The sequence below is a fragment of the Euphorbia lathyris genome, chromosome 1, assembly GCF_963576675.1.
Source record: "Euphorbia lathyris chromosome 1, ddEupLath1.1, whole genome shotgun sequence".
Classification (NCBI taxonomy): domain Eukaryota; kingdom Viridiplantae; phylum Streptophyta; class Magnoliopsida; order Malpighiales; family Euphorbiaceae; genus Euphorbia; species Euphorbia lathyris.
In genome coordinates this window covers 127489223-127511087 of record NC_088910.1, presented here as the reverse complement: position 1 = coordinate 127511087, position 21865 = coordinate 127489223, and positions in this window count along the sequence as shown.

Here is a 21865-nt window from a genome sequence, read left to right as displayed (position 1 = left end):
GATTCTCTTGGTAGGTCGAAGAGAATGAAAACTTCTGAGCATGAAACAAACCTAAACTTTTCTAATGTTTGAGGAAAAGGTACTTGAGATACACAAGTTTTGATTTGATCTTTTATCTCTACCACATGATTTAGAATTTCAGATTTTGAACCGGGGTTGCTTACCGCTTCCGGTTCTTCACTTACCTCGAGTGATGCATGTGATAGTGGACTTGGTTCTACCTTTTTGTCATTCCTCAAAGAGATGGCTTGAGCTGATCCCCTTTGTGGGATTTCTATGTTTTCCTTTATACTTGGGAGAGCATCTCGGGATTGCTTTTGCATCTCTAGGTTTATTTGAGCCAGTTGGTTGCTCAAGTCCTTGCAAACCTCCTCGTTGATTGTAAGTCGGGCAGATATTCCTTTCAAAAGGGACAGCACCTCATCTCGTGAGCTAGAGGGTTGTGGAGGAACTTGGCTTGCTTGTTCGTAAGGGAACATTCCCAATTCGTTTTCCCTGTGCTCATTAACAAACCTATTTGGAGGCCTCAATATGTTAGGGTTCCCGTAGGACAGATTTGAGTGTTGAGGTCTCCTCCAATCACTACCATAAAAGCTGTAAGAATTGGGGTTAGAATTATACCTTTGGTGATTACCCACAAAACTTACACTTTCATTGGTGTTGAGGCTCAGATTTGCCATCAAGATATCCATTTTCTCATTTAAGTCGGCCATGGAGGGATTGGGAGCCTCATTCTCCAGGGTATGAATGTATTGTCTTGATGGGATAGTAAACTTTTGAGCTTGCCACTCGACTTTTTCTTGCCAATTCATTGATCAGAGAATGCTGAGAAAAAGTGAAGTTCTAGCACAAAAGTTGATAAGTAACAGTATACAGATATGAACAAGTATAGAAACGTATAAAGAAATCATATATCAACAAGTATAAATGATATAAACAGAGATATTCACAATGAATGCCTAAACTAACAAATCAACCTTTGGTTCGATATTGCAGAAGAAATAAATCCCCGGCAACGGCGCCAAAAACTTGATTATTGGCGGTTGTCGGGTATTTATAGAATTATTCTACAATCCCCCGCAACGGCGCCAAAAACTTGATTATTGGCGGTTGTCGGGTATTTATAGAATTAATCTACAATCCCCGGCAACGGCGCCAAAAACTTGATTATTGGCGGTTGTCGGGTATTTATAGAATTAATCTACAATCCCCGGCAACGGCGCCAAAAACTTGATTATTGGCGGTTGTCGGGTATTTATAGAATTAATCTACAATCCCCGGCAACGGCGCCAAAAACTTGATTATTGGCGGTTGTCGGGTATTTATAGAATTAATCTACTATTCCCAGGCAACGGCGCCAAAAACTTGATTATTGGCGGTTGTCGGGTATTTATAGAATTAATCTACTATTCCCCGGCAACGGCGCCAAAAACTTGATTATTGGCGGTTGTCGGGTATTTATAGAATTAATCTACTATTCCCCAGCAACGGCGCCAAAAACTTGATGCGGATTCCGTGAAGAACCCGATCTGAGGGATAAGTGTACCCCGTCGTTATCAAGTAATAAATTTCTGGGTTTAAGTCCAGGTTATCGTCCACAGGATTTATTTCTGCAAGTACCGAATTACTAAGTCTCGGATGTTATCTAGGCTTAGGGGGTTTTGAGTTTGGTTTTGTTTAATTACTCTACTCCTAGGTTGAATTATACTAATTCTAATTAAGTTATCTAATTCTAGCTAAGTTATTCTAAGCCTAATTAAATTACTCTACCCCTAATTAAATTAAACTACTCCTAAGTGATCTTTTGTCAATGCAATCATCTAAAGGATCATGGAGGGATACGATGATAATGGAAATAGATTGTTTAAACAATTGAATTAAAATCTAAGTCACTTGTGTTCGAGGTGATTAACCCGACCTATCCTCCTAAAGTTCCTAGTTCGTGATTCCCTTGTAAGGCCGAAACTAGCTCTAAGGCTCAGTAATTTGGGCTTAATCTTCTATAGGGTCGTCAATCCTATAGGCACTGACTAGGTCAGATTCAGCTCGCAATATGTGCCAACTTGATTTTGGGATTATCGAATGAGTTAAACCAATCAAACAAAGCGTAGGACAAAGATTCAAAGCATTAAAACAATTGAAGAAACAAAACTATTATATTAATCAAAGATGGAGAACATTGTCACGAAGTTACAATAAGCCTAAGATTCATAGCATGTATCATAGGATAAACAAGTTATAAAAGAAGAAAAATCCCTTTCAGGGAACCTGTCAACCAATGCAGGCGTCTTCCTAGGACTTAAGGATGGAGCTCGAGCAATCCTCGGTGAATGGAGCTTCGGAGGCGTCTTCAATGGAGGTTTGAAGGTTTTTGGAGGAGGTGGAGAGGATTTCTCGAGGTGGAAGATAAGAGAATTACAAAAACAAAAGATATCTAATTTACAATTGAAAATTTCTATTTATAGACGCGTCTCGGGCCTCGTTTTGACCTAATTTCGTGTCCTTGTTGGTGTAGGAAGACGTGGGGCCGAACGTGGCTTCGTGGGGGCGGAATTGGTCTTTTTGACCAATTCCCGCAGGTCTGCTCGCCGAGCAGGAAAGGCTGCTCGCCGAGCAGGATTGCGACGAGCAGCCCCTGCTCGCCGAGCAGGCGCCTGGTGGCCTGCTCGGCGAGCAGGCTCCTGCTCGCCGAGCAGGCCTCCAGAGGCCTGCTCGGCGAGCAGAAATGGCCCCAGGGGCCCTGCTCGCCGAGCGTTTTCGCCCGAAGCGCGCTCGATCCGTACCGGATGACTTCCAAACCCTTTTTCGTCTGAACTTACACCTGCACACGCATAAAAACTCCAGAAAACATTAGTCCAAAAGCCGAATTGATCCGTCAATCGCTTATTTTGAGCAAACGCTTCGTTTGGTGCGACTTTTGACGGACCAATTAGCTTCAAAAGATAACGGAATTCTATTATGCGTGTTATTTCGGCCGTATTTGCCTAAATTGATCACAAAACGAGCCTAAACGACGAAAAGTAAATAGAATGCTTCCAATTTCTAACTAACTCACACAAAAGCATTTAAATGCGAGAATTGCTCGCTTATTAGCCAAATAAACCTAAAAACCGTCCTAAAACCGTACCCAAAGATAGGGGTTTTTGACCCCTATCACCTGCGCGCCTACACTTGCGATCATCCGCCAATTCAAGACCATCATCATCACTATCCACAACCATATTCGCTATCTCCCCCTCCTGCACTGGCTGTATAATTGGGTTCCCTTTTCCTGCTACCATTTTACCCTTCAGCCTTGCCCCCTCTTGTCCCCCAGGGACATTCTCCTTCCCGGCTTCCTTACCCCCACTCGGCTGCCCTACTTTTAGAGCTTTAACGGTGTTCTCCAAAATAAGCCCACTACTAGAATTGAAAGTCGTAGCCTGACCGGCTCTCTCAGCCACTTCACACTCAACACATCCCTGCCCCTGCGTACAGGGGCCTTCAACCAGTCCCCCCACTCCCTAGTGATCTCCTCAGGTTTCAAGGTAAAGATTCTATCACAAAATCTGTTAGTATGTCCCAACAGCCCACATATATAGCAGAACGATCCCAATCTCTCATATTTGAACGATATATAAGCCCATTCCTCCTTTCCCTTACGAATTTTCTTCATCCTTTTCAACGGCTTCCTCACATCAATAGAGACTCTCAGCCTCATAAATTGTCTACGTAACCCGGTGTTATTATTGATATCATAAGCCTGAAATTTACCAATAAAATCCCCAATCTGTCGACCCACCCCTTCCGACATAGACCCAATGGGCAAGTCATAAATCTGAACCCAAAAATCAGCAATATACAGGTCAACCAAGTCAGGTGACGGTTCATCCTTCCAGAGAGAAACCACAAGCAGGTGATTATCAAAAGACCAAGGGCCCCCTTCCACTACACGGGCCAAATCAATAGCATGGTAAAATTCAAAGACATATTTATTGTCCGAAAGCTCTGAAATGGCCACTCCCCTGCCTGGTCTCCATATCGTGGCCATTCTAGCCTTCATGGCTACAGTATTAATAGATCGCTCTGTTAGAAACCGACCAATTAAGGTAAGCCCTCCATTCTTAGCAATAGGGTTGGATGATGGCCCACTGAGATCTAGGGCTTCCTCCTCACCATCCGACAATGACAGGTTGCCAATGGCCTTCTCCACACCCGCCATGATAAACAACAATTACCAGGGACAACAGAGATGGCGGACAGTAAAGACCAACTACCAGAAAAACAGGGCTCTCACCAGGCAAAGCAACCACAATCAACAGACCCCCCAATTCCAATAAACAAACACACAGAGAACAGCAGATTCAATGCCCCAAACACAGCCCAAAAGCAACTCACAAAAACAAGTAGAAAAAGCACGCAAAGAACTGCCAAACACACCAACAAAGCAACACAGAGGCCAAACCAAGTCCAACTAGAACCAAAATGGGACAGAAATGCACTAACCCGACTACCGCAGAGGGTAGGGACGAAAGAACAGAAGCAGAGCCGCTGAAATAGAGAACCGCGCAGAGACCGAAAGTAGTACCGGCAGAGGTCCCAATTCGGGGAAAACAGCAGCAAATAAGACCGGCAGTAACCGGAAAGAGACCGGCGGCGGGGTGAGATTCACAAAATTCCTCGAAGTAGAAACAGACCGGCGGCGGTATGAGATTCACAAGATTCCTCGAAGACTAAGCGCAAGAAACACGCACGAGCACGGTGCGAAATCGGAACCACTCACGGGCACCCAAACAGCGCTGGAGGGACAGGCAACCTCCCACGATCGTCGGCGGCGGAGAGAGAGAGAGACAGAGCGGCGGAGAGAGATCAAGATTTAGCTGCGGTTGGGGAGCGGTTGACGGCGGAGGCAAGGAGATCGCGAATCGCAGAACAGAGGCGCCCCATTTTCGTAATAAGGTAAAAAAATTAAATAATATATTTCCTAAACAAGATAATTACATATCTAATGAATAATTTATTAATTTATCGATAAATGAATAATCTCGCTAAATGAATATTTTTTTCCGGTCCAAAGGATATGCATTTATATAGGTTTTACTGTATATAGGAATACTAGCCAAAACTCATTTTTTAATTTTATTACTAGCCAAAAAATTCAAACAAGGAATACTAGCCAAAAACCATTTCTTATTTTTATTACATCTTCCAAAACAAAATGCCTCAAGAGAATAAAACGAGCAATGGGGTTGAATGGAGAATAAATGTGGCAGATGGGTCACCAAAGATTCTAGTCCAAGATTCACCGAATATTTTCACTAGATTTTGGATTTTTCTGAAGGGTTTGGTCCTTAAAGTTTGGATGTTTTTTGAGAATGCCAAAAATATTGGAAAACTGATCCAAGAAAAGTGTTACATTCTCTCAAAGTAGGAATGACACTTGCTATTGTCTCAATGTTCTATTACATCAATCCTATGTATGAAGGTTTAGGAGGAAATGTGATGTGGTCTATTATCACCGTGGTGGTTGTTTTTGAGAACAACGTTGCTAAGTCTTACTAATTCTTCTATTTTTTTTCTTATGTTGGTCCGGGTCAAAGGTTTCTAGTTGTTTAACTAAGTGATCTCGAGTTCCAGACCTTGTGAATTTATCTCTTAGGAATCGGTCTTACTATACCGATATTCAGGAAAGTCTGGGTGTGGTAAAGTTTGTCTTCTTCTATACACACAAGCGCACTAAAAAAAGTTATTCGGTTTCAAAGTTTGTCTTCTTCTAAGCTTGTTCTTACTCTTCAATTCGATCCAATCATAAAACTAACTTAGGCATCGGAGCGGGTTTGCTGGACTCCGGCCCCGCCTGACCCCGTCCTGTTTTGCAGATTCACAACGACGTCGGATTGACCAAAGATTAAGACACGTAATCAACTCCAGGTAACAAGATATCACTACCTATAATATATAATGAATGATATGACCTATATACGTCAATGTGAAAATCGTGTTTCAACACACATTAGAAATTTCCATCAAAATATATAAATTAAAAACTCTAAACCTAAATAAACACTATAAATATAAAGGCATTGACACAAGGTTTGATACGTTAACTACTATATCTAAGCATGTTCTTACTCTTCAATTCGATCCAATCATAGAACTGACTTAGGCATCGGAGCGGGTTTGCCGGACTCCGGCCCTGTCTGACCCCGTCCTGTTTTGGAGATTCACAATGACGTCAGATTGGCCAAAGATTAACACACGTAATCAAATTCAGGTAACAAGATATCACTACCTTTAATATATAATGGATGATATAACCTATATATGTCAATGTGAAAATCGTGTTTCAACACACATTAGAAATTTCCATCAAAATATATAAATTAAAAACTCTAAACCTAAATAAACACTATAAATATATAGGCATTGACACGAGGTTTGGTACGTTAACTACTATCTCTAAGCTTGTTCTTACTCTTCAATTCGATCCAATCATAGAACTGAATTAGGCATCAGAGCGGGTTTGCCGGACTCCGGCCCAGTCTGACCTCGTCCTGTTTTGCAGATTCACAACGACATCAGATTGACCCAAAGATTAAGACACGTAATCAACTCCACATAACAAGATATCACTACCTATAATATATAATGAATGATATAACCTATGTATGTCACCGTGAAAATCATGTTTCAACAAACATTGGAAATTTCCATCAAAATATATAAATTAAAAACTCTAAACCTAAATAAACGCTATAATATATATGCATTGACAGAAGGTTTGGTACGTTAACTACTACCTCTAAGCTTGTTTTTACTCTTCAATTCGATCAAATCATAAAACAAACATAGGCATCGGAGCGGGTTTGCCGAACTCCGACCCCATCTGACCCCATCCTGTTTTGCAGATTCACAACGACGTCAGATTGACCCAAAGATTAAGACACGTAATCAACTCCAGGTAACAAGATATCACTACCTATAATATATAATGAATGATATAACCTATATAGGTCACTGTGAAAATCGTGTTTCAACACACGTTAGAAATTTCCATCAAATATATAAATTAAAAACTCTAAACCTAAATAAACACTATAAACATATAGGCATTGACAGAAGGTTTCGTACGTTGACTACTATCTCTAAACTTGTTCTTACTCTTCAATTCGATCCAATCATAAAACTGACTTAGGCATCAGACTGGGTTTGCCGGACTCCGGCCCCGTCTGACGACGTCTTGTTTTGCAGATTAGCAACGACGTCAGATTGACCCAAAGATAACGACACGTAATCAACTCCAGGTAACAAGATTCCAGGTAAAAAGATATCACTACCTATAATATATAATGAATGGTATAACCTATATATGTCACTGTGAAAATCGTGTTTCAACACACATTAGAAATTTCTATAAAAATATATAAATTAAAAACTATAAACCTAAATAATCACAATAAATATATAGGCATTGACACAAGGTTTGGTACGTTAACTACTATATCTAAGCATGTTCTTACTCTTCAATTCGATCCAATCATAGAACTGACTTAGGCATCGGAGCGGGTTTGCCGGACTCCGGCCCTGTCTGACCCCGTCCTGTTTTGGAGATTCACAATGACGTCAGATTGGCCAAAGATTAACACACGTAATCAAATTCAGGTAACAAGATTCTAGGTAAAAAGATATCACTACCTATAATATATAATAAATGGTATAACCTATATATGTCACTGTGAAAATCGTGTTTCAACACACATTAGAAATTTCTATAAAAATATATAAATTAAAAACTCTAAACCTAAATAATCACTATAAATATATAGGCATTGACACAAGGTTTGGTACGTTAACTACTATATCTAAGCATGTTCTTACTCTTCAATTCGATCCAATCATAGAACTGACTTAGGCATCAGAGCGGGTTTGCCGGACTCCGGCCCTGTCTGACCCCGTCCTGTTTTGGAGATTCACAACGACGTCAGATTGGCCAAAGATTAAGACACATAATCAACTCCAGGTAACAAGATATCACTACCTATAATATATAATGAATGATATAACCTATGTATGTCACCGTGAAAATCGTGTTTCAACAAACATTGGAAATTTCCATCAAAATATATAAATTAAAAACTCTAAACCTAAATAAACGCTATAATATATATGCATTGACAGAAGATTTGGTACGTTAACTACTACCTCTAAGCTTGTTTTTACTCTTCAATTCGATCAAATCATAAAACTGACATAGGCATCGGAGCGGGTTTGCCGGACTCCGGCCCCATCTGACCCCGTCCTGTTTTGCAGATTCACAACGACGTCAGATTGACCCAAAGATTAAGACACGTAATCAACTCCAGGTAACATGATATCACTACCTATAATATATAATGAATGATATAACCTATATAGGTCACTGTGAAAATCGTGTTTCAACACACGTTAGAAATTTCCATCAAATATATAAATTAAAAACTCTAAACCTAAATAAACACTATAAACATATAGGCATTGACAGAAGGTTTCGTACGTTGACTACTATCTCTAAACTTGTTCTTACTCTTCAATTCGATCCAATCATAAAACTGACTTAGGCATCAGACTGGGTTTGCCGGACTCCGGCCCCGTCTGACGACGTCTTGTTTTGCAGATTCACAACGACGTCAGATTGACCCAAAGATAAAGACACGTAATCAACTCCAGGTAACAAGATTCCAGGTAAAAAGATATCACTGTGAAAATCGTGTTTCAACACACATTAGAAATTTCTATAAAAATATATAAATTAAAAACTCTAAACCTAAATAATCACAATAAATATATAGGCATTGACACAAGGTTTGGTACGTTAACTACTATATCTAAGCATGTTCTTACTCTTCAATTCGATCCAATCATAGAACTGACTTAGGCATCGGAGCGGGTTTGCGGGACTCCGGCCCCGTCTGACCCCGTCCTGTTTTGGAGATTCACAACGACGTCAGATTGGCCGAAGATTAAGACACGTAATCAACTTTAGGTAACAAGATATCACTACCTTTAATATATAATGAATGATATAACCTATATATGTCACTGTGAAAATCATGTTTCAACACACATTAGAAATTTCCATCAAAATATATAAATTAAAAACTCTAAACCTAAATAAACACTATAAATATATAGGCATTGACACGAGGTTTGGTACGTTAATTACTATCTCTAAGCTTGTTCTTACTCTTCAATTCGATCCAATCAGAGCGGGGTTTGCCGGACTCCGGCCCAATATGTCCTCGTCGTGTTTTGCAGATTCACAATGACATCAGATTGACCCAAAGATTAAGACATGTAATCAACTCCAGGTAACAAGATATCACTACCTATAATATATAATGAATGATATAACCTATGTATGTCACTTTGAAAATCGTGTTTCAACAAATATTAGAAATTTCCATCAAAATATATAAATTAAAAGCTCTAAACCTAAATAAACACTATAAATATATAGGCATTGACAGAAGGTTTGGTACGCTAACTACTACCTCTAAGCTTGTTCTTACTCTTCAATTCGATCCAATCATAAAACTGACTTAGGCATCGGAGCGGGTTTGCCAGACTCCGGCCCCATCAGACCCCGTCCTGTTTTGCAGATTCACAACGACGTCAGATTGACCCAAAGATTAAGACACGTAATCAGCTCCAGGTAACAAGATATCACTGCTTATAATATATAATGAATGATATAACCTATCTATGTCACCATGAAAATCTTGTTTCAACACACATTAGAAATTTCCATCAAAATATATAAATTAAAAACTCTAAACCTAAATAAACACTACAAATATACAGGCATTGACACAAGGTTTGGTACATTAACTACTACCTCTAAGCTTGTTCTTACTCTTTAATTCGATCCAATCATAAAACTGACTTAGGCATCGGAGCGGGCATGCCGGACTTCGGCCCCATCTGACCCCGTCCTGTTTTGCAGATTCACAACGATGTCAGATTGACCCAAAGATTAAGACACGTAATCAACTCCAGGTAACAAGATATCACTACCTATAATATATAATGAATGATATAACCTATATATGTCACTGTGAAAATTGTGTTTCAATACATATTAGAAATTTCCATCAAAATATATAAATTAAAAACTCTAAACCCAAATAAACACTACAAATATTTAGGCATTGACAGAAGGTTTGGTACCTTAACTACTATCTCTAAGCTTGTTCTTACCCTTCAATTCGATCCAATCATAAAACTGACTTAGGTATCGGAGCGGGTTTGCGGACTCCGCCCCGTCTGACCCCGTCCTGTTTTGCAGATTCACAACGACGTCAGATTGACCAAAAGATTAAGACACGTAATCAACTCCAGGTAACAAGATATCACTACCTATAATATATAATGAATGATATAACCTATATATGTCACTGTGAAAATCGTGTTTTAACACACATTAGAAAATTCCATCAAAATATATAAATTAAAAACTTTAAACCTAAATAAACACTATAGATATATTGGCATTGACAGAAGGTTTGGTACGTTAACTACTATCTCTAAGCTTTGTCTTACTCTTCAATTCGATCCAACCATAAAACTGACTTAGACATCGGAGCGGGTTTGCAGGACTACGGCCCCGTCTGACCCCGTCCTGTTTTGCAGATTCACAACGACGTCAGATTGACCCAAAGATTAAGACACGTAATCAACTCCAGGTAACATGATATCACTACCTATAATATATAATGAATGATATAACCTATATAGGTCACTGTGAAAATCGTGTTTCAACACACGTTAGAAATTTCCATCAAATATATAAATTAAAAACTCTAAACCTAAATAAACACTATAAACATATAGGCATTGACAGAAGGTTTCGTACGTTGACTACTATCTCTAAACTTGTTCTTACTCTTCAATTCGATCCAATCATAAAACTGACTTAGGCATCAGACTGGGTTTGCCGGACTCCGGCCCCGTCTGACGACGTCTTGTTTTGCAGATTCACAACGACGTCAGATTGACCCAAAGATAAAGACACGTAATCAACTCCAGGTAACAAGATTCCAGGTAAAAAGATATCACTGTGAAAATCGTGTTTCAACACACATTAGAAATTTCTATAAAAATATATAAATTAAAAACTCTAAACCTAAATAATCACAATAAATATATAGGCATTGACACAAGGTTTGGTACGTTAACTACTATATCTAAGCATGTTCTTACTCTTCAATTCGATCCAATCATAGAACTGACTTAGGCATCGGAGCGGGTTTGCGGGACTCCGGCCCCGTCTGACCCCGTCCTGTTTTGGAGATTCACAACGACGTCAGATTGGCCGAAGATTAAGACACGTAATCAACTTTAGGTAACAAGATATCACTACCTTTAATATATAATGAATGATATAACCTATATATGTCACTGTGAAAATCATGTTTCAACACACATTAGAAATTTCCATCAAAATATATAAATTAAAAACTCTAAACCTAAATAAACACTATAAATATATAGGCATTGACACGAGGTTTGGTACGTTAATTACTATCTCTAAGCTTGTTCTTACTCTTCAATTCGATCCAATCAGAGCGGGGTTTGCCGGACTCCGGCCCAATATGTCCTCGTCGTGTTTTGCAGATTCACAATGACATCAGATTGACCCAAAGATTAAGACATGTAATCAACTCCAGGTAACAAGATATCACTACCTATAATATATAATGAATGATATAACCTATGTATGTCACTTTGAAAATCGTGTTTCAACAAATATTAGAAATTTCCATCAAAATATATAAATTAAAAGCTCTAAACCTAAATAAACACTATAAATATATAGGCATTGACAGAAGGTTTGGTACGCTAACTACTACCTCTAAGCTTGTTCTTACTCTTCAATTCGATCCAATCATAAAACTGACTTAGGCATCGGAGCGGGTTTGCCAGACTCCGGCCCCATCAGACCCCGTCCTGTTTTGCAGATTCACAACGACGTCAGATTGACCCAAAGATTAAGACACGTAATCAGCTCCAGGTAACAAGATATCACTGCTTATAATATATAATGAATGATATAACCTATCTATGTCACCATGAAAATCTTGTTTCAACACACATTAGAAATTTCCATCAAAATATATAAATTAAAAACTCTAAACCTAAATAAACACTACAAATATACAGGCATTGACACAAGGTTTGGTACATTAACTACTACCTCTAAGCTTGTTCTTACTCTTTAATTCGATCCAATCATAAAACTGACTTAGGCATCGGAGCGGGCATGCCGGACTTCGGCCCCATCTGACCCCGTCCTGTTTTGCAGATTCACAACGATGTCAGATTGACCCAAAGATTAAGACACGTAATCAACTCCAGGTAACAAGATATCACTACCTATAATATATAATGAATGATATAACCTATATATGTCACTGTGAAAATTGTGTTTCAATACATATTAGAAATTTCCATCAAAATATATAAATTAAAAACTCTAAACCCAAATAAACACTACAAATATTTAGGCATTGACAGAAGGTTTGGTACCTTAACTACTATCTCTAAGCTTGTTCTTACCCTTCAATTCGATCCAATCATAAAACTGACTTAGGTATCGGAGCGGGTTTGCGGACTCCGCCCCGTCTGACCCCGTCCTGTTTTGCAGATTCACAACGACGTCAGATTGACCAAAAGATTAAGACACGTAATCAACTCCAGGTAACAAGATATCACTACCTATAATATATAATGAATGATATAACCTATATATGTCACTGTGAAAATCGTGTTTTAACACACATTAGAAAATTCCATCAAAATATATAAATTAAAAACTTTAAACCTAAATAAACACTATAGATATATTGGCATTGACAGAAGGTTTGGTACGTTAACTACTATCTCTAAGCTTTGTCTTACTCTTCAATTCGATCCAACCATAAAACTGACTTAGACATCGGAGCGGGTTTGCAGGACTACGGCCCCGTCTGACCCCGTCCTGTTTTGCAGATTCACAACGACGTCTGATTGACCCAAAGATTAAGACACGTAATCAACTCCAGGTAACAAGATATCACTGCCTATAATATATAATGAATGATATAACCTATATATGTCACTGTGAAAATCGTGTTTCAACACACATTAGAAATTTCCATCAAAATATATAAATTAAAAACTCTAAAGTTAAATAAACACTATAAATGTATAGGCATTGACACAAGGTTTGGTACGTTAACTACTATCTCTAAGCTTGTTCTTACTCTTCAATTCGATATAATCATAGAACTGAATTAAGCATCGGAGCGGGTTTGCCGGACTCCGGCCCAGTCTGACCCCGTCCTGTTTTGCAGATTCACAACGACATCAGATTGACCCAAACATTAAGACACGTAATCAACTCCAGGTAACAAGATATCACTACCTATAATATATAATGAATGATATAACCTATGTATGTCACCGTGAAAATCGTGTTTCAACAAACATTAGAAATTTCCATCAAAATATATAAATTAAAAACTCTAAACCTAAATAAACATTATAAATATATAGGCATTGACAGATGGTTTGGTACGTTAACTACTACCTCTAAGCTTGTTCTTACTCTTCAATTCGATCCAATCATAAAACTGACTTAGGCATCGGAGCGGGTTTGCCGGACTCCGGCCCCGTCTGACCCCGTCCTGTGTTGCAGATTCACAACGACGTCAGATTGACCCAAAGATTAAGACACGTAATCAACTCCAGGTAACAAGATACCACTACCTATAATACATAATGAATGATATAGCCTATCTATGTCACCGTGAAAATCGTGTTTCAACAAACATTAGAAATTTCCATCAAAATATATAAATTAAAAACTCTAAAACTAAATAAACACCATAAATATATAGGCATTGGCAGAACGTTTGGTACGTTAAGTACTACCTCTAAGCTTGTTCTTACTCTTCAATTCGATACAATTATAAAACTGACTTAGGCATCGGAGTGGGTTTGCCGGACTCCGGCCCCGTCTGACCCCGTCTTGTTTTGTAGATTCACAACGACGTCAGATTGACCCAAAGATTACGACATGTAATCAACTCCAGGTAACAAGATATCACTACCTATAATATATAATGAATGATATAACCTATATATGTCACTGTGAAAATCGTGTTTCAACACACATTAGAAATTTCCATCAAAATATATAAATTAAAAACTCTAAACCCAAATAAGCACTATAAATATATAGGCATTGACAGAAGGTTTGGTACGTTAACTACTATCCCTAAGCTTGTTCTTACTCTTCAATTCGATCCAATCATAAAACTATCTTAGGCATCGGAGCGGGTTTGCCAGACTCCGGCCCCGTCTGACCCCGTCCTGTTTTGCAAATTCACAACGACATCAGATTGACCCAAAGATTAAGACACGTAATCAACTCCAGGTAACAAGATACCACTACCTATAATACATAATGAATGATATAACCTATCTATGTCACTATGAAAATCGTGTTTCAACAAACATTAGAAATTTCCATCAAAATATATAAATTAAAAACTCTAAACCTAAATAAACACCATAAATATATAGGCATTGACAGAAGGTTTGGTACGTTAACTACTACCTCTAAGCTTGTTCTTACTCTTTAATTCGATCCAATCATAAAACTGACTTAGGCATCGGAGCGGGTTTACCAGACTCCGGCCCCGTCTGACCCCGTCCTGTTTTGCAAATTCACAACGACGTCAGATTGACCCAAAGATTAAGACACGTAATCAACTCCAGGTAACAAGATACCACTACCTATAATACATAATGAATGATATAACCTATCTATGTCACTATGAAAATCGTGTTTCAACAAACATTAGAAATTTCCATCAAAATATATAAATTAAAAACTCTAAACCTAAATAAACACCATAAATATATAGGCATTGACAGAAGGTTTGGTACGTTAACTACTACCTCTAAGCTTGTTCTTACTCTTTAATTCGATCCAATCATAAAACTAACTTAGGCATCGGAGCGGGTTTGCCAGACTCCGGCCCCGTCTGACCCCGTCCAGTTTTGCAAATTCACAACGACGTCAGATTGACCCAAAGATTAAGACACGTAATCAACTCCAGGTAACAAGATAGCACTACCTGTAATACATAATGAATGATATAGCCTATCTATGTCACTGTGAAAATCGTGTTTCAACAAACATTAGAAATTTCCATCAAAATATTTAAATTAAAAACTCTAAACCTAAATAAACACCATAAATATATAGGCATTGACAGAAGGTTTGGTACGTTAACTACTACCTCTAAGCTTGTTCTTACTCTTTAATTCGATCCAATCATAAAACTGACTTAGGCATCGGAGCGGGTTTGCCATACTACGGCCCTGTCTGACCCCGTCCTGTTTTGCAGATTCACAATGTCAGATTGACCCAAAGATTAAGACACGTAATCAAATCCACGTAACAAGATATCACTACCTATAATATATAATGAATGATATAACCTATATATGTCACTGTGAAAATCGTGTTGCAACACACATTAGAAATTTCCATCAAAATATATAAATTAAAAACTCTAAACCCAAATAAGCACTATAAATATATAGGCATTGACAGAAGGTTTGGTACGTTAACTACTATCCTTAAGCTTGTTCTTACTCTTCAATTCGATCCAATCATAAAACTAACTTAGGCATCGGAGCGGGTTTGCCAGACTCCGGCCCCGTCTGATCCCGTCCTGTTTTGCAAATTCACAACGACATCAGATTGACCCAAAGATTAAGACACGTAATCAACTCCAGGTAACAAGATACCACTACCTATAATACATAATGAATGATATAACCTATCTATGTCACTGTGAAAATCGTGTTTCAACACACATTAGAAATTTCCATTAAAATATATAAATTAAAAACTCTAAACCTAAATAAACACTATAAATATATAGGCATTGACACAAGGTTTATCTCTAAGCTTGTTCTTACTCTTCAATTCGATCTAATCATAGAACTGACTTAGGCATCGGAGCGGGTTTGTCGGACTCCGGCCCCGTCTGACCTCGTCCTGTTTTGCAGATTCACAACGACGTCAGATTGACCAAAGATTAAGACATGTAATCAACTACAAGTAACAAGATATCACTACCTATAATATATAATGAATGATATAACCTATCTATGTCACTGTGAAAATCGTGTTTCAACACACATTAGAAATTTCCATAAAAATATATAAATTAAAAACTCTAAACCTAAATAAACACTATAAATATATAGGCATTGACACAAGGTTTGGTACGTTAACTACTACCTCTAAGCTTGTTCTTACTCTTCAATTCGATCCAATCATAAAACTAATTTAGTTATCGGAGCGGGTATGCCGGACTTCGGCCCCGTCTGACCGGTCCTGTTTTGCAGATTCACAATAACGTCAGATTGACCCAAAGATTAAGACACGTAATCAACTACAGGTTACAAGATATCACTACCTATAATATATAATGAATGATATCACCTATCTATGTCACTGTGAAAATCGTGTTTCAGCACACATTAGAAATTTCCATCAAAATATATAAATTAAAAACTCTAAACCTAAATAAACACTATAAATATATATGCATTGATAGAAGGTTTGGTACGTTAACTACTATCCCTAAGCTTGTTCTTACTCTTCAATTCGATCCAATCATAAAACTGACTTAGGCATCGGAGCGGGTTTGCCGGACTCCGGCCCCGTCTGACCCCGTCCTGATTTGCAGATTCACAACGACATCAGATTGACCGAAGATTAAGACACGTAATCAACTCCAGGTAACAAGATATGACTACCTATAATATATAATGAATGATATAACCTATCTATGTCACTGTGAAAATCTTGTTTCAACAGAGAGTGTACTCAACCAACTTGGAGACAAAGATATATGATTAGCCGTGTCAAAGATATATGATTAGCCACGGATTATCCCGTGGCATAAAAATCAATCTATGCCACGACCATTATTTTTCCGTGGCAACTATCTAGCCACGCTTACTTGCGCCACATGAGTAGCCACGGAAATATTATACTTGGGCCACAATTTTAACTGTGGCGCAAGTGATGATTTGTTGTAGTGATATGTATGTCAGTTATTAATTTATGGCTTAACACATCATTTGATCCATGAACTTGTTCAAAAAGCTTGATTGGCCCTCTGAACTTTCAAAGTGTCCCCATAGCCCCTCAACTTGCATAAAATGTTCACTTAGCCCTCTAAACTTGCGTAAAATGTAATTAATTGATAACTCGGTTTCAAAAAAAGTAAATTAAACACGGAAGATATATTCCACACATCTTAAAATGTTATTACATAATTCAAAATTAGATTAAAAATGAAGTTATTACTTATTGAACTATAAAACTTGTCTTTGCTAATATTAAAACCGTATACCTCTGATCTTGGTCGTTTTTTTAAGACGTGTGCAATACATCTTCCGTATTTAACTTACTTTTTGCAACCGATTGATCAATTGATTATATTTTGTACAAGTTGTTAGGGTTTTGTGTCCTATAGTCAATTGTTGCAGGATACAAACTTATTGTAAATGAATTGTTCTTTATATCATTTGTTTTAATGAGATATATGTTTTATAACTATATAAAGGCAATCCCTTTTTAGCACTAAATAAAGTCTAATAAAAGGAAATCTGTAAGTTTGTTTAAAGTGATTATAAAGTGTTCATACAAGCATGAAGTGAGACAAAACTTTATAATAAACTAATAAACTTAAAACCACCCCAAGTCAAGTGATATGTTTAGGATTGATATATCACTGTTGAGACTTGTATATAACAATGTCTTCTGTCCGACAGAAAGCTGATCTCACAAGCTTCATATATACAGATATCTGGACAGTTACATAGATCCGATGAAACGTTGTTCATTAGGATTGGGGATCCGATTTGAGATAACAGGATGGGTAGATTCATCCTTGTCAACTGTTCATCTTATTGGTATTAATAGGTATAACTAATCCTCAGACTCAAAGGAATGTTAATTGGTCATCCTGAATTACTGAATGTGAGACTTTGATCCTGTGGTCCCACAATCCTTAACAGAGATGACTCTGGGGTGTGAACTGCAAAGGTTGGGTGTCACAGGAAGTAATTTCAGGGTAGTTATACATTAGATTGAGCATTTATCACTCCCGATTAATGGGAGATACATCCAAGGATCGCTTGTGGAAGACTTGACTCTAAACCCTTGCAAGGTGATAGCTTAAGAGTAGAAATACAGATTTCACTTAACCTATCTTTTTGAGTTGACTCGGCCAATAACAAGTAAAACGAACGTCTCGCTATATGTGACTTGACATTACCCATAGTCATAAGATTCAGTTCAAGGATGTAGTTGATAAAGGATCGTATTATACCGTAACTAATACGGAAGGGTTAACGATAGAATCAACCTGTCTTCTTAACGGACTCTGGGGGAATGATTACAGACTTGCCAATAACATACTCTGTACATCATTCCGTTATGCAAGGGATTAAATATAATTCTTGAAGAAATTAATTTAATAGGTTGCATACGGCCAGAAGTAGTAAGGACCTAATGGATCACACATAAGACTTAGAACCAAAAGAGAGATGGATGTGATTAATAGATGGAAGCCCAATTGAGCCCAGTAAGGCCCAAATACAAGGAGGGGCCAAAATTTGTATGTATTAGTAAGGGATTGATTTTATTCCATTAATCCTAATTTGATTAGGATTATGAATTAAATTAATTAAGAGATAATTTAATTAGGAGTTTTAATTAGATTAATATTCTCCTATTATTATCCAATTAGGTTATTTATTATTATCCTAAATATATTAGATATATAGTGAGATAATAATTAGGAATCCTTTTCCGAATTGGATTCCTATTAAGTAACTTATTCCTATCTAACTAGGGTTTAGATACAAGCTAATATATATACCCCTCCCTATAGTGAATTTCGACCAAGCCCTAAGCCTCCCCACTTGTGATTTTCGAAATTGCTTAGAGAGAGAGAGAAAAGAATTCTATTCCCCAAGTTCGTGGACAAGAATTCATACGGCATTCCATTGATTGATTAATCTTATTCATCCCTCTTTCTCCTTAATCTTGTGTTGGTTAATTAGAGGCAATCTATTTTGGTTGCATCTCATAAGGGTTGATTTTATCTTAACCTCACCGTATTCTACTTTGCGGTTGGAACCTCGGAAAAGAATTGTGGGCGCTTCTTTAACAACGGTAGATTGTTCATCGAAAGGTATTCCTTCTTATCCCTCTTTATATGAAATAACGATTAACGGATCCTATGGTTAAAAGGAAATAGGCTAAAATTTTTATATTTCCGCTGCTATACCTTAGCCCTAATTTCCTACACAAGTTTAGGGGGCTAACTGAACATTTTATGCAAGTTGAGAGGCTATTGGGATACTTTGAAAGTTCATGGGGTCAATCAACCTTTTTGGACAAGTTCAGGAGGCAAATGATATATTAAGCCTTAATGTAAATTGGATCTTTTACTACCAGGTTAAGTTTTTTTCCATTAGTAATTTGACCGTAATTAATTTTTAGAAACAAGTCAATAACCTTAAATATATATTCAAAGAAGGAATACTAGTCGTTGAAAAGAAATTCAAAAAAATGTCAAGTAATTAACAATTAATGGAAAAATTGAAACCTTTATATATATATATAGACATAGGAAGATTAGCCAAAACTCATTTCTTATTTTTCTTACTAGAACTCATTTCTTAATTTTATTACTAGCCAAAAACCATTTCTTGTTTTTATTACATCTTAATAAAATGCCTCAAGAGAAGCAAACGAGCAATGGAGTTGAATGGAGAATAAATGTGACAAATGGGTCACCAAATATTCTAGTCCAAAATTCACAGAATATTTTCACTAGATTTTGGAATTTGTTGAAGGGTTTGTTACTGAAAATTTGGATGTTTTTTTGAGAATGCTAAGAATATTGGAAAAAAATGATCCAAGAAAAGTGTTACTTTTTCTCAAAGTAGGAATCGCATTTAGTATTGTCTTAATGTTTTTCTACATCAAGCCTATGTATGAAGGTTTAGGAGGAAATGTCAGGTGGTCTATTATGACTGTTGTGGTTGTTTTTTAGAACAACGTTGGTAAGTCTTACTAATGCTTCTATTTTTTTCTTATATTGATCTAGATCAAAGGTTTCTAGTCGTTTAACTAAGTAATCTCGAGTTCAAAACCTTGTGAATTTGTCTCCTGAAAATAGGTCTCACAACAATTGAGGATTATTTAGGTGTGGTAAAGTTGTTTTCTTCTATACACATAAGCACGTTAAAAAAAATTATTCATAATTTTTTTAAAGCGCTTATATGTATAGAAGAAAACAACTTTACCACACCTAAACAATCCTCAATTGTTGTGAGACGTATTTTTGGTAGACAAATTCACAAGGTTTCGAACTCGAGATTACTTAGTTAAACGACTAGAAACCTTTGATCTAGATCAATATAAGAAAAAAAATAGAAGCATTAGTAAGACTTACCAACGTTGTTCTCAAAAACAACCACAACGGTCATAATAGACTACATGACATTTCCTCCTAAACCTTCATACATAGGCTTGATGTAGTCAAACATTGAGACAATACTAAGTGTGATTCCTACTTTGAGAGAATGTAACATTTTTATTGGATCATTTTTTTTCAATATTCTTAGCATTCTCAAAAAATATATATATAAAGGCTTCAATTTTTCCATTAATTGTTAATTACTTGACATTTTTTTTGAATTTCTTTTCAACGACTAGTATTCCTTCTTTGAATATATATTTAAGGTTATTGACTTGTTTTTAAAAATTAATTATGGTCAAATTACTAATGGAAATAAAAGCTTAACCAGATCCAATTTAAATTAATAACCGACATACATCTGCATGCCCATTGTATCATGTGTTGAAATTAAATCAACAAACGAGGTTGCAAGAAATGGAATACTTGACCGTTGACTAATTGGTTAATGATGGTTCACTATTGATCGTTGACTATACAATAAATTTATTCTTGACCGTTAACTATTCTAAGATTGGCGTGCAAATAAGATAAAAGAAATTAGAATAGTAAATTACCATGACTTTTTAAATAATAAATCAAAGTAATTATATTTCTAAATTACCCCAACCTAGTTGGGATGTCTGGATTATGCTCGCCTGTCTCATGCCCTTTAATTAAAAACATTATAGTGTAAAAATTGACTAAACACTAATCTGAATACACTAAAAATTTATTTAGAGACCAAATTGAAAGAAAGAGAAAACTTCAAATTAAGGACTACAGTGAATAAAACATAAAATTATTAAACTAGGGACCAAAATGAATAAAATTGAAAGTTCTAAATTATGGACTAAAATGACTAAGATATAAAGTTCTAAATTAGTATAAATGAATAAATAAAAGTAAAAAGAAAAAATTTAATTAGTATATAAAATACAAATAAAACTGAGAATAAACTCGAGACTCAATCGCATATTATCATCTCAATTGTTGGGTAAAAAATACATCAATTGGTTAAATTGAAAATAAATCAAAGCATCAAATTGAATGAAATTAAAGTTTTCGATAACTATTGCTATCCAAACAATTGTGGGATGAAATTTATCTCAATTTCGTTCATTTATTCTGAATGATTTTTATAAATAAAATGAATTGATTGAATCAATAATATTAACTTGTAATTTTATTAATATCAGATTCAAATATAAAGTATAAAAAATTGATTGATTTGAATAAATTAAAAACTCAAAACAAATGATTTAACTAGTAAATCACCGGCTTTAGATAATTTAAATCAAAGA